This window comes from Panthera leo, chromosome A2 (genome assembly GCF_018350215.1).
Source record: "Panthera leo isolate Ple1 chromosome A2, P.leo_Ple1_pat1.1, whole genome shotgun sequence".
Lineage (NCBI taxonomy): Eukaryota > Metazoa > Chordata > Mammalia > Carnivora > Felidae > Panthera > Panthera leo.
Genome location: NC_056680.1, coordinates 110,746,892 through 110,759,924, shown reverse-complemented (window position 1 = coordinate 110,759,924; position 13,033 = coordinate 110,746,892).

The window sequence follows — 13,033 nt, the reverse complement described above, 5'->3', positions numbered from 1 at the left end:
TATCTTCCATGGCATGGCTGCAGAGATTAACAGGCAAAAGAAGAGTAACCAGAAAGTTATCTGTAGGTATCCAGAAAGTTATTCATCTCTGAGACATATGATCATTCTGATCTCTGTGCTACTTAAAACAAAACCAATAATCACTTCTATAAGAAACATTGTTTTAATGACAAAAAAATAGATAAAATAACCTAAGCAATATCACACCTAGGAAGATTTATAAAATGTATCTACTTGATCCCAGCCCAAAACAGTTAAATAAAAATCATTTGGGGGCACCCGGGTGGCTCAGTCGGTGAGTGCCCAACTCTTGATTTCAGCTCAGGTCGTGATCCAAGGGTCAGGAGATTGTGTCCCACATCTGGCTCTGTGCTGATGGTAGAACCTGCTTAACATTCTCTCCCTCTCTCTCCGTCTCCCTCTCTCTCTGTCTCTTTCTCTCTCTCCCCCTCTGCCCCTCTCTCCTACTCATGTGCTCTCTCTCTCTTAAATTAAAAAAAAAAAAAAAAAAAAAAAAAAAAACTCATTTGAAAACCAGTGCCCTGAAAGAAGGTAAACATGTGCATAACTGCTTACCGAGGCTTTCAAGCATTCTTCCTGACGTGGCCACCAGCCTGGCTTCCATCTGAGCAGACAAAGGTTTCAGGTTCTTCATATCCAAACAGACTTCACAGTTCCTGGGCAATGCCATCATGAATGTGTGTTTTCTGGGCTCTGAGGGGGAACTCCTTGGCGGTGGCTGTGGCAGATGCTAAGACAACAGGTAATATAAAACTCTGCAAGGTTGATTGACTTTTATTTTAAGACAAAGTGACTCAAGAAAATGCATTTTGGAAGATTAATTTAATCCACGTTTTGTTCTTTGTGATAATAAAACTTTATCTGAGAGTTGCTGTGAAACTTTTGTGAGTCCCTTTGACCAATGTGAAACTTCAGTCAAGTAGAAACGAAACCATTTATTTACCAGAGTGATAAAACATGCAAGCGTCACATGTAGTCTCTATATAGTTTTTCTTTAAAGAGCCTAATGGTTTCTTTAAGGTACAATTTAAGGACATGATATCAATTCATGTTACTTGAGCTGTGTTTACATTAAGACTTAGTTTCCTTTAAGTACTGTAAACATAGTAGCTTCAATGGTGCTTAGCGCATCCAGACACTCAATAAATGTTTTTTGATGATGATAATGACGAAGATGATTTTAACTCGTGCGTTCTTTCTCTTTACTTCCACTGAATGTCTTACTGAAGATCAGACCACGGGTTGTCTTATCAGTTTTATTTTTTCTCAAAATTATATAGTGGGGCTGTTATATAAGTCTATTTCTTTGTTGTCTTCATTTTCACAAAGTCAAATTTTAAAAAGGAGGGAGCAGTACATTTTCTTAATCCAAGCTGCAATCTTCTATCAGTAAGCAGGTAATATGCCCTTTTATGCTCTGTGTCTTGTTTTTCTTTTCCTCACTCCCCTGATCTTCCTCAATAGCCGCTCTTCTGGTTACAGGCAATGTTCCCACAGGTAGTGCCATGAAGGGAGGGCAGGGGTCAGAGGTCAGTGGACTTGCTTTCATGTATGTAGCGCTTACTGTAACCCAATGCATCCCCCTCCCCTGAGCAAAGCATTTGTCTTCTCAGCATGAATTGTCTACATGCAGAACAGAGTAGGACCCCACATAATGCTTGAAGATCCACATTTGGAAAGTCAAAACCCACACTTGAGACTTAACTGCATTCCAGTCGATGAGAAAACAAGTATCAAACCACGCCAGCACCTCATTATACTTTGAAAATTTGAAAATATTAATTGCCTGGAGTTCCAAAGAGTAGTTCTCAAACATCTTACTCGACTACAGAGTACATGCAAAGCGAGTTATGCACAGTTAGTTGTTGCAGTGGCTTCCCTATAAAACAAAGAATAGCCAAAAACACTACACAGACCCCTTCCAATCAAAGAGCCTGAGCTTTAAAAGTTAACTTTACTGCCTGATTCTGAAGTTTTCATTTTCTTTGCCAGACAGGTTCAAAAAGAATGTCTGTTTTCATTTCATCAAGCTTAATCCATACATAACATCCTTTCCCACTATTTACTAGACTACAGCTATCAAATGAAGATATGATGTCTGTGTTTGGGTTAGTTGCTTTAAATTCTAATGACCATGATGTAATCACTGTAATCAAGAAAAGCTTGTCTGTCTTTAGATTTAGGTCCTTTGCTATTGGCCTGGCACACTTTTGAGACTTTTCATTAAGCTAACCACAATTTTGCCTGATTTGTAATTATCAGTGAGCCTGCTTTACACAGTCTTGTAGCCCCAAATTAAAGCTTGTTCCATTGGTTTTTGTTGTGGTGGTTGTTGTTCTGACAAAACAATTTACAAATATTTGGATAAGAAAACTTTATCAGCAGTACATTTTTTACTATACTGATGTGTTTGTGCAATTTAGCATTTTTTTTTCAAATTATGTGATTTTTTTTTTTACAATCACATCACAAGTAGAGGTTCTCCTCTTCCCTAGTAAATGTTTAGAGAAACTTGTACGTTTAGAAAGAATTAAGTTGAAAAAAAAAGATGAAAATCATCTTTTGTGTATATTCATGAGTGTATATTGTGAGTGTATATTCATGAGAATATATTTGTGTATATTCATGAGTATATACATGAATGTAAAATGTTCTCAAAATCTTCATTTGTTTCATAATCATCTTCATAAATAAAATGGAAATCATATACATTTTCCTAGTGTAAGGTAAGTTAATTTTTGTAAAGAAAACCCCATGATGTCCCTCTTCTAGGCACCAACCTTAAGAGTTACAAGATAATTCTTTTGGTTATTCACTAAAAAGGAAACTTAAGACCCTCTTTCTCTTTTTTCCAGGGAAAAATACTTGCTAATGAATTTGGAAATCAAGGGCCATTAAATGATTTTGGTAAAAATAACTACGCCAGTTGATAAAATTTTGCTACTCAAATCCACTTAAAACACCTTTCATCAGAGATGCCCTAGAAAACATTTGCATTTAGCTACTTTCCTGACATGTCCGTAAACCTACAAAAATCTGAATGTAGATGTCCCTGTATTTATTTTGCACATATGGGATAGATTTTTTCAGTCTTTTAGGTTGCAAGGTGAGTTGACCAAAAGGGGAAGGAGAGAATGATCTAGTTGCTAAGCAACAGATTGGCAAGGACCAGGGATTTTTCAAGGAAGGCCTGATAAGCTTTCAGTAGTGTCCTGGGAATGTGATAGAGAGAGGGAGTATTCTCAAACTCCCTTGTTCCTTTTTTGCCACTTCTTTTAAACTGAAGGCTGTGGGGCTATTCAAATAGGAACATGAACAGTTGTTGGGTTTTTTTTCACAGTACGTAAATATGACTGTGGAAGACTTTAAACCTTCTGTGATGCCTTTACTCCTTTGCCTCATCAATGGCAGAATTATAGATGGATGGTCATCACTTAACCCCCACGGGATACCATCCAGCAAGGTTAATTAATTAACCCACATTAATTAATCACTAGGTTGGTTGAAATAAATGGATTGTCATGTACACTCTAGTACAATAACACTTTGGTAGATGCTGCTTCATTTTCCCCAATTAAAGTAATTCATGAAAGCCAAGAAAAAGAAAGAGACAGCAGCATTAATTCAGCTTATTTAAACTAAGCTCTCTTTAGAACTTATTTCATACTGGTTTTAATAAAGTAATACTTTAAATGCCTGATGTGAATGTCACCAATAGAAAGAACTAATTTCAGAATGGCAATAGTGACTTAGTTCCAGGAATGTAAGGGGAACAAAAATTTTCCTAGGTGGGAATGGTGGAAACTGTAATAAAATACAACCCAATATGACAAATATAATAGGGTGTTTAGGTTAATAGGTGTGGTACATGTATATTATAAAAAGTTGTTGTTGAAGCCATGCCTATTAACCTTTAACCCTAGAGCCTTATTTAGCAGTCAACTTGCTTACCAGCAGGATAGCTTTGTGATTTCTTAACTAGGTCTAAGCATAAGTAAGTCCTGACAGTGTGACAGGAAAGAGAAAAAAACAATTTCTCATGTTTCCTAGAACATAGTCTAGGAAACAAAAACTAAAACTAGAACTAAAATTTTTCTAGGAGAATTTTAGTAAACTGAAAAAAAATAGGTTTTTAATTTGTATTATGTGATAAGAAAACAACTATATCTATTTCAACATTATCAAGTTTTAAAATGCAAAATTTTGAAGAACCACTGACCAAGAAATTCAAAGAACCATGCAATTTCAGTGTGTGCTTTTAATCTGTATTAACTTCTAGTAAATGTTCATTGCGTGTTTTTATGTGTGTATATATGCATGAAATTGAGGTGTAAATTGATATAAATTGCATTTGTGCTTAGATTTTGTTTTCAATTTAAATGAATAAATTTTTTTAATTGACATTTTAGCGATACCCTTGAAAGAAACGGAGCTACTCTTGCACAGCACAAAACCAGGATTCTGATTCTCTAGCCTAAGGAGATGCAGATGATGCACAGATCTCTGTGGCGCCACTGGTTACACTGCTTCATCATATCTTCTCCATCATTCTAGTGATGTCATTTAATGCCCCATATGTTTAATTTAATTTTTATGTGTTTACTCCTCCAGATACTCTTATATCCTTATGGGAATGGATCCCAGAAGCATCAAACACAATGCCTCCTGAATAGTGGCATCTTAAGGGAGTATCTGTGGTCTTGGTTTGACTTAACTCTTATACGCTAAGGGTTTTGTGAGGCTAAGAAAATACTAGTAGAGTATGCGTGTGTTGTTTGCAGGGAAAGGACATCAAACATCATGAGGAAAGGAATGGGGTCAAACAAACACAAGTGAAGAAAGTGGAGCTGTGTTTGAAGAGGGGGAAACTCATAAGGAGATAATGAAAGGCAAAGCAGAAAACATAGATTCAGTGGTCACTGGTGGGGGGGAGGGGCGTGGGTATAGGATTGAAGCATTTATTTATCCTTTGGATGCAGAAGTCACAAATCCAATGCTAAAGAGTACCAGGGAGCTGAAGGTTATGAATGAAGCCAGTCAGGGGGAGACAGCAGTATTGCAGTGTCAAAGTGGAGTACATCATCCATGAAATGGGCACCAATACTCAGCTCTAGCCATCAGTGACATTCAGGAATTCAGGCACCATACTGCCAGACCTTCAAATCTTTTCAAGAGTAGCCAGACTCTATTATTTTGTAAAATATTCTAATTTTTAAAGATAACCTTTATTTAAAAACAACCACAGTGTACAGGTCAAATAAAACATATCTATAAGCTTGATACGATTCATGGACTATCAGTTTGTGACTTCTAGTGTCTATAAAGAAGAGTTGTGGAAATATTTTATCATTTTGTTTTCTAAAAGCATAAGGAATGAATTTTTTACTGCCATATAGGAAAGGACACAATATGACATCACATGACACATTTGGACACTCTCATATAGTGATGCTGCTCAAGAGACAACCAGCAATTTCAGCAACCGGTCCAGAGCATTGCTCAAAGTATAGGTGGGTCAGTAGTCCCGAAATATGCTGAGAAAATGGAGCTCCTTTATGCAGCTACTCTTCCACCTACTGGTTGGGGGCAACTGTGGGGAACTAACCTCTGGCTTTTTCCAGTCTAAAACTCAATTTGATGCACAGATATAACTCACAGTCTCTTTGAGTAGTAGTTGCTATCTTAGATGATTCCTGGGCACCTCCCCTCCCAAACCCTATACACGGGCTTCATCCACTTGTGCCCAGCAGAATTTTCTCTGTCCATCTGGTTTCTGGGCACTCTGTTTCTAAACTGTTCCTAAACTTCACAGCTGACTATTCTTGTGCATTCTTTGGGACAAAGGAAATCCCCCTGGGAACAGGGGCCACTTGACCTTTGCTAAGTTTTCTCCTCAGTTAAAACAGGTTCTCTTCTCAGGTGTCTACAGTCTCCAGCTGGACCTTGGACTGATGGCCCATTTCGGCCTCTGCCATGGCTCACCACACCCCTCCTAAAAGGCCCAGTGGATCCCACTTCATCAACCACACCCATCTCCTTCCTTCTCAAATTTCCCTGAAGCCAGAGAGAGGAGGTATTCTTTATATCTGTTTTCTACAATGAAAGTGCTTTGTTGGCAAGCAGAAGGGGCATCCTATCTATACTAAAGTCCAACTCTAAGTATGGATCTTCCATGGTGGATTTTTGATATCTAAATGTGAGCTAAAGAAGTATGGACAATTCTTTCTCTAATCCCCAAACCTCGTTTCAAGCCTACTACCATCTTGCAAAAACATAGTTAAATATTGTCTAAGCCTCTCTCTCTCTAGAAGTGGGGTGGTTCAGTCAGTTGAGCACCTAACTCTTGATTTCAGCTCAGGTTACGATCCCAACTTTGTGGGATCGAGCCCCGCGGAGGGCTCTGCACTGGGTGTGGAGCCTGCTTGGGATTCTCTCTTTCTCTTCCCCTCTGTCCCTTTCTCCTGCTCACTCTCTCTCTCTCTCTTAAAAAAAGAAAGAAAAAAAAGAAATGTATCTAATCCACACATCACCCCTCACACCAAGCCCAACCTCCAGAGACAGGGAAATGTGCAAGCAGCATAAGCACGAAAGTCATGCATTTAGAAATGCAAAAGGGGAAATCATACCACAAATTCCAAAAATTTACCTGTGTTACCTAAGTTTTGCAGGGAGCTACAGAAATCAAAATCAAATGAAGCCATATTCCCTTCATCCCAAATTTGCCAAACTCCTTTTGCAAATCCTGTTTCTCCAGTTCCAACGCAAGGCAACTTTTAAACACTCAAGGCTTGTGCATCGCAGGTCTGATATAAATATGCCATGAACTTTTTCTGATAACAGGAACATGGATTCTGAGGCTTTTAGACATATTGAATGACTTATCTTTTTACTCCAACTAATTTCTACTCTCTGACTCTAGAAGGCACTCAAAACACAAAATGATTTAATACAAATGATGTAATGCCATGGATATAGTTTAGGCTTTTCCTTGCCAAAGTTCCATTAAAAAAAAAAAAGGAGAAGGAGAAGAAAGAAAGAAAAAGAAATTATTCTCAGAAGACACTGCACGCGATGAAACCTATTTTTATCTCTCCACCACTCCCCCTTCGCTCAAAACGAAAACCTCCTCTTAAAAGCTTGTCAACGAATGTTTCAGAGTGGTACAGTAAAGAATCCTTGTTTTTAATGTGTCACAGTTAATAACAATGCTTGCATTTATTGCCTCCATAAAAAGCAAATATTCTGATTATATAAACAAAATCAACATTTGAAACCCCAGTGTTTTTATGTTGTTTCAGGAATATGCCAGCAAATCAGGATTATGTGTTGAAGGATTTGAAGTTAATGTAGCTAATTCAAGTCCAGTCACCTACAGTTGTAATTAGGTGGAGAAATTAGTGTATAATCTATACTAACTTAAGGATAGGGATACATCTTCACAGCAGTGTGTGACATTAGTTTTATTTTAAAGGAAAAAAAGAAAACCTACACAATTTGTTTCAATATTCATCCTCCCCCCCCCCAAAATTAACAGACTGTTACTGAAATGAAAACTGTGATATTACGAAGAATTGTAACTAATGAATGAGCGTAAAAATAGCAAACAGCAAGGTTTAAGACGTTTGCTGTTCTTATTTTAGAAGATGACTACACAAAGCCAGCCTAAAGAGGAGGATAAGATTTCACATTTTATTGGCGTTTAGGGAAACTTTATACCCTGTCTCTGGAAAATCAGAAAGGGAAGTGGTTATAAGGAATCCACATAATAATGTATGGGAAAGCCAACTAGAATTTACAAGGGAGGGGATTCTGCTGGTGAATCAAAGAGCTGCCAAGTCACATGTTGCACAATTTATTAATCGTGGGCTGCTCCACCAGCCAGCAGTTTCTCCATTTTCTCCTCATTTATGACTCTATTCCCACTAAGCCAGTAAATTATTTTTGGTGCAAAATATGTGTTATGAGTAAAAACACAACACAGAACAAAATGAGAAGAAAGTAAACATTTGGCAGCTTTCAAAAGCAGGTGGAACAGGTCCAGCTTGTACACTGTCTACATTTTGAGATTGCGATTTTGGCCGGGGAATGGCATTTTGTTGTTAAATGCTACACAAGTCTCAGTTTGGTCTTCAAGGAACAGAGACACAGCATCGTTTTGAAGCCCAATTATTGGGGATCCACTGGCACTAAGAAATGGTATGTGCCCTTGACCTGCTCTAGCTTCCCACTGTGACTGCAAGTAAAAGACGTTTATAGACAACTACTGACAGAAAAGATTTTTCCAGCAGTTCTCTTGAAAGATTCTCTTTAATCACTAATATATATTGCCACTATTATCTTCTAACTGTGCATGAATATCTATATAATCTCTTTCTTTGAGAAAAAAAAAGATATTTATACTTGGCCAAAATTTTAAGGTAGTGCGTGCCTAAATGCATGAGATTTCTTTCTTTTCTTTTCTTTTCTTTCTTTCTTTCTTTCTTTCTTTCTTTCTTTCTTTCTTTCTTTCTTCCTTTTTTTCATGCACAAAATTTTCTAAACCTGGATAATATCCGACAGAGGTTTGCCTCAGGGCTTCTCACTCTGCATGCTTCTTCACCCTCAATCCAAAGCTAAGACACTTCCGACTATGGTAATTTGGGCTAAGCGAATGGAAAAGAGGAAAATCCTAAGAATTTTGTAAGCCTCTTCCTCTAAATGAAATGCAATGGCTCAAAGAAACAGTATCTCCCTTCCAAACGATATCAGATGCCTTTTCCCCAGACCAGCCTGTGTGCCACTGAGCTTCACAGCCTCAATTAATCTCACTGAAACAGGACGATAGAAAAAGGTATGTCCATCTATCCCTACATTTCCCAGAAAAACAGTATTTTTTAAACATTCTGAATGATCACTGTCTGCCTAAACAAATAATACAGAGTTTGAGCAGGCAGAGCCACAAAGCAGCACAGAGCCTCACAGGTGTTTGGTAATTTTCGTTGCATCCCCTCTTCTCTGTTGCGCTCTTTGTAGCAAGTATTCGCAGATGTTCCCAGGACTCCTCCCACTCCCCAAAGAGGAGGAGTTTGATACACCTTCTCAAATCCCTTCTATATCCCTCCTCTATCTTTATCCACCTTCTCTGTCCTCGTGGCCGCTGTGGACTCGTGCCAACTTGCCACAGTGACTGTCCTCCTCTTCGCCTTAGCTCTCATCCCTTCCTCCTCGAGGACTCTGCCTCACCACTTCTCTTGTGCTTCTTCACTATCTCTACTCCTGTGGACCGCTGCCTTTTATTTACAAATGTAATCAAACCATCCTTACACACAATACCTCTATTTACCCACTTCCCAATCTCTCCAAAATTTCTAATATTCGCAGAATCTTTGACTTCCAGAATATTACAGCAAGAAAGAAACTTGCAAATCTTTAATCTAATTAAATAATGTTGCAAATAAAGGGAAAATTCCATGCCTTTGTTAGTCTTTCCTCTATGCCCACAATTTTAAGAAATCCATTCAAAGGTAAGGAATGACATATTTATTTTTTCTTAGTCTTTATCTTTTCTGGCTTTGCTATTTTTGGTAATTGTTTCTTCTCAGAGAATTATTTCCTCCAGTTACCCAGAACCCTACATTTATTCCAACATATAGTCATCTGGGATCATCCCAGATCCACACAGCTATCACCAGCCTTCCCATCAGATCTTTGCCCCCAATTCTTAGAACCATCCATGATTCCCTCTTTTCATTTTTACTTTAAAAATAATAAGAAATTGGGGCACCTGGGTGGTTCAGTCTTGTAAGTGTCCAACTTTGATTTCAGCTCAGGTCATGATCTTGCAGTTCATGGGATCAAGCCCTGCATCAGGTTCTGTGCTGAAACTGTGGAGCCTGCTTGGGATCCTCTCTCTCTCTCTGTCCCTTCCCTGCTCATGCTCTCTCTCTCTCTCTCAAAATAAATAAACGTTAATAAAATAGTAAAAAGAAATTGCATCCACATTCTCTCTTTTCTATTGCCCTTTATGGTTCTTACTTTTTCTTTATGAGCCCTTATAACAAGCTCCTAAACAGGATCCTCACATTCTCTATCCTCCCCAGTAAAATTGCATGTTGGTCACTCTACCCTTAAAACCATTCTTAAGCTTAAAGCTCCAACCCCAAATGCAGTTGCCAGCTAAATAAACTACAACATCTAGCACTCAAAGCCATTCTGAATCTGGTCCCAATTTTTATTTCAAGCTCATCATTCACTAGTGCTTTTTGAACCTTAAATTATAGTCAAATTGAGGGACTGGATGCTCTATAAATTTATTCCATGATTCGCACCTGTATACCATGCCACTCTCTGTTACATTCATTTCCAGTTTCCTATACTTCTTTCCTTCACCACCACTTCTATTAACTAAAAGACTCATGCAAGGTAAACCTCAAGGAACATCTCACTCATGTAGCCCATCCTGATCATTCAAAGAGAATAGAGCTTTCTCTCTTTGGGAAATCACAGCACCACACATTCCATTTGATGCCACCTAGGATATTCTGTCTTATCTTTGAAACACTTGGGTCCTTATATCATTCCTTGCCTGAGAGTATAACTGAGAGGCTTGAAATTGTTTGATTTTGTTCCTTCCAGAAATCTTTGCACATTGTCTTGCGTTTAGATAATCAGCTATCAGCTATAAGTTTAGGTCTTGTCTTACAGATTTTAGAAAACTCAACATCATTTAGACTAAACACTCTACCCACACCCCAACTTGATCCCTTACTAAAATTTCTCTTTACAGAAAAGCCCTAGACTGGGCTAAGGGTCCACCAGTGATTTGGTACTCCAGTCCAAAAAGCTCAAAGTCTTCTTAAATTTCTCATCTTTCAGCATAATTCCCACCAATCATTCACACTGGTAAATAAGTCTTGTTGATGTGCTATTCAAACTCCTTATTAATCTCTCACTCTTTTCCATCAACACTCCTCCATCTTAGATCAATTCCTCAATATTTCTTACTTTGACCATTGCCATAGTCTGGAAACCATATCTGACTTCTCCTTGTGACCTGCCTTCCACACTGCAACTAGGGTGATTTCTCTCAATAAGATAACTGATCATTTTAACCTTCTTTAAATCTTTCCAGGCTCCCTATAACTTAGAGGTGTGTCCAAACTCTTTGTATGGCTTGCAAAGTCTTTCACAATTTGTCCTCTGCCTTCCTTTCCAGACTCATTTTATGTTACCAGTTTACATAAATCATGCAAACATAGAAAAATTTTATAATGCCACTCTCCCTTAAGTAAATTCTATTTATTCTTCAAGACCCAACTTGATCTTCCTTCTGGTACACAACATAAAGGTATATAGCATATCTTTTGTCTGTCAAATCACGTAGTAACTGTAAATTTACTTACCTATTTTCACCAGAAACAGAGAATCTCTCCAGAATGGAACAGTGTAAAATTTTAGTTCATATTCATAGGGTTTAACAAAATACCTCGAATATATCTGTAGAATTTTAAAAAATGTATAAATTAATTACAAACACACAGTAATTCACCTCTGATTTATATCAAACTACATGTACTTATAGTAGCCTTTTCATAAGTTCAAAAACAAAGAAAACTAAGTAAGGTTTTGTTTAGACATGCATATTTAAGTTAAAAGTAAAAAAATAAACAAGAATACAATAAAAACAAATTTTAAAATAATTGTTTATTCTGGTGGGAAGGTGAGGAAAGACAGGATAGTGGAACACAGAAGTAGATACAAAATACTGTTAACCTACTTCTTTAACTGGACAGTAAATTCACTGTTGCTCATTCTATGTTGATTAATTATGTTTTTAAAAATGTGGCCATTCATGTACCAACAATAATAAAGTGTCATGAACCAAAGGATGCACTTAATCTAATTTAAGGGGGTGTTTGGAAACCACATTGGGCATCAGATTTCTTTGGCTACTAATTAACAAAAACTGCAATATTTTATTACTTACATCATAATAATCAAATGTTTATTAAAAAGTGATGTTTTTATAAGAGGATGTGCCTTTTGAGAGAGAGAGAGAGTGCAAGCAAGGGAGAGAGGTAAAGGGAGGGAGGGAGGGAGAAAGAGATAGAGACAGAGAGAAAGAGAGAGGGAAAGAGACATCTTAAGCAGGCTCCACACTTAGCACAGAGCCCAACACAAAGCTCAATCCCACGACCCTGGAATTGCGACCTGAGCTGAATCAAGAATCAGGCACTTAACCAACTGAGCCACCCAGGTGTCCCTCACTATACTCTTTCTGATCTGTTGTGTCATTGGGAAAAATATGAAAATATGACAGAACAGATAGGACTCCACAAATGTGAACGTGCAGACAAATATATCTACACTAATGTTCAGATTTGTATGTGGAAATTTACTTACAAAACGGATCTCTTCTCTGAGGAAAATTAACTACAATAAAAATAATACTCACAATTGAGTGTTCTCTTGAATACACTAATTAGATTAATTCAGTCTGTCATCAAGCATTTATTGAGGAATGGCTATATTCCAGAATACAACAGATACCGGGGGCACAAAAATAAATACAACAGGATTTCTGACAACAAAGAGCACACACAAACCAAAGCTTCCTCTTATGTCACATTTGTATCTTGGAAAATAGGCTTAGCAGCAACTTGATAGAGTGCAATTCATAGAAATGATTTCTCCTCTGTCTAATTCAAGTGAAATTCTGAAAATTTTGTGAAAGGTTTCTTTATATAAATGTAACAGAATGAACTGTTTATGGTACCTTAATTCCCACTATACACGAGTGCTTTTTTTATTTCTCTAACAAATTCTCTAGCAAAAATCTCTAACAAGATGAATGTGACATTTTAAAAGTATCATTATAGGCTGGTTTCTCGGAAAATTAATATTAAATGCAGTAATAGTTATCAAATCTTCATATTATACTTTTAAAGCCTTATTATTCAGTAATTTATAAAGGGAGTTTTATATAATTTTATTTAAAATGGAATAATAGCTTCGGCCCATTTCATAGTGACTT